This window comes from Capsicum annuum, unplaced genomic scaffold (genome assembly GCF_002878395.1).
Source record: "Capsicum annuum cultivar UCD-10X-F1 unplaced genomic scaffold, UCD10Xv1.1 ctg82285, whole genome shotgun sequence".
In the NCBI taxonomy this organism is placed as follows: Eukaryota; Viridiplantae; Streptophyta; class Magnoliopsida; order Solanales; family Solanaceae; genus Capsicum; species Capsicum annuum.
The window spans coordinates 1,091-3,007 of record NW_025893066.1 but is presented as its reverse complement, the minus strand read 5'-3'; the positions used below and the strand labels follow the sequence as shown (position 1 = coordinate 3,007).

The 1,917-nt window shown below is 26.6% G+C and overlaps 1 long non-coding RNA gene across 1 annotated transcript; it reads right to left on the bottom strand.

The window, feature by feature from the left end:
• Positions 1-369: 369 nt before the first annotated feature.
• LOC124895453 lies at positions 370-1,449 on the bottom strand. The gene is made up of 2 exons (XR_007051723.1): positions 1,326-1,449; positions 370-762 (listed from the first exon to the last, which is right to left on the bottom strand). It is a non-coding gene; the product is annotated as an uncharacterized LOC124895453 (long non-coding RNA).
• Positions 1,450-1,917: the final 468 nt, after the last annotated feature.

The following is a 1,917-nucleotide window of genomic DNA, read 5'->3' as shown; positions in this document are numbered from 1 at the left end:
AAAAAAAAATTCATCATGATGGTTAGATCCTCCTTCATATGAAATTTATGTATTAGACATATATCATAACATTACAGAACAAGATTCTTTTTATTATTTTTGACAGATTTATTCTAGTTAAATCAAAATTGCACTAATGTCTGCATGAATTTTTAGCATTACGATTCAAATTCTAAAATATTGAGTATATCATGACTATTGTAAAATCTTTAAGAAACTTTAATGTATTTCTGACTTAAGTGTAAATGTATCCACTTTTACTAATATATTTATAAGGTTATAAAATTAGCGAATTAGCTAGAATTTAATAAAGCATTCAGTACTAGTCATTGCATGTATTTTTGTCAACAAGAAATATTATTATCGTAATGACATTATAAAGTTATTTTTATTTGAAAAATAAATAAAGATGTAAAATTATATTAAAGCATGTGAATATAGTCTAAATATAATACTGAGGACATTCTGCAGGTTCTAAGTCTAGGAAAGGTGTTTTATCAACAGCCTCATCATATGCATCCTTAAGGTCACAATTGAAGTCTAGAAATGATCCTTCTCTACACAGTTCTCCAACCTCCGGTGTAGCTGCAGCATCTCTTGCATTGATAGAGAAGTCAATGCACGCACAATAACAGTTATGCTCTACTACGGGAGGGTATGTCTTGCATGAATTTGCTAATGACGTACACAATATAAAGAAAATAATATAAGCCTGCTCCAATTTCATCATCCGATCACAAGCAATCATTTTATTCATATTTCCTGCAGAAATAACTACTTGTTTTGTAACATTAAAGAGTTTCATAACCACAGTTAAATTCAAATCTGAAATATTGTATAAACAAAAAGTCCACCACTTAATTGATTTTTTGAATATTTCAATTGATTATTAAATGTAGATATATGTTACATCTAAAACACATTGATGTTCACTTCTCTGAAGATATATCATAATTTCTATTAGGATTAGATCAATTTGAATTCTTAAAATGGCATCTCAAAATATTTTCCTTGTGCCAAGATGTCATCCTTGCCCTTGCATTTTCAATTGTTTTGCCTTCATCCAAAAATTTAAATGTTGTTTAAAACAACTAACATAATAGTTTTTCTATTGCATTCGTATGATATAATGGAGTAAAAAAATTATTTCCAAACACTTTCAATGTCTATAAACTTAAATAAGTGGGTCGAATATCGGTAAAAGACATTCTTAACCAATAAATTTCTAGTGTAAAGAATGAACATTGTATTTCAATATAGTAGCATGAATATTAAGATTCAAAGAAATGTACAAAAGCATGAATACTAAAAAAATTATTGCATACCTTTTCTTCTAATAGCACAAAAATGTATGATTTAAACTTCCACTTTGTGAAAGAACATGTTGTAGCATATAAATACTAGAAGCAATTGCTAGAATTTAGATATTTTACATACGTTATGGGTGAATAAATATTTTCTTTCATTTAATTAAGATATGAAAAACTTTGACGTTTAGATGAATCATTTATTTTGGTTCCTCTGCATTCAATGGTTTCAAAATGAACATTAATGAAGTATCATTAATATGATAAAAATGTTTCTAACAATTCAAGAAAATCACTCTTCTTTAAAGCTTAATACATAATCAGCTTCATAAAATTTTCAAGATATTTCATTTAGAATACTCGAATTATATCTTATTCCAATTGAAAACCTCAACTCTTAGGAAATTATTTCAATTATACCGTATACAACATGTTATTTTCCTTTAATTATATGCATTCGTCTCAATTAACCATAAAAATACAACCATTTTCTACTTGGAACTAAGTTATACAATTAGAGGAAATAACAATGTTATTGCTATATTAAAACTTCAATTAAATATAATATTGTGTTTAGATGAGAAACGCATATTTAATTTGGTGGTTTCTT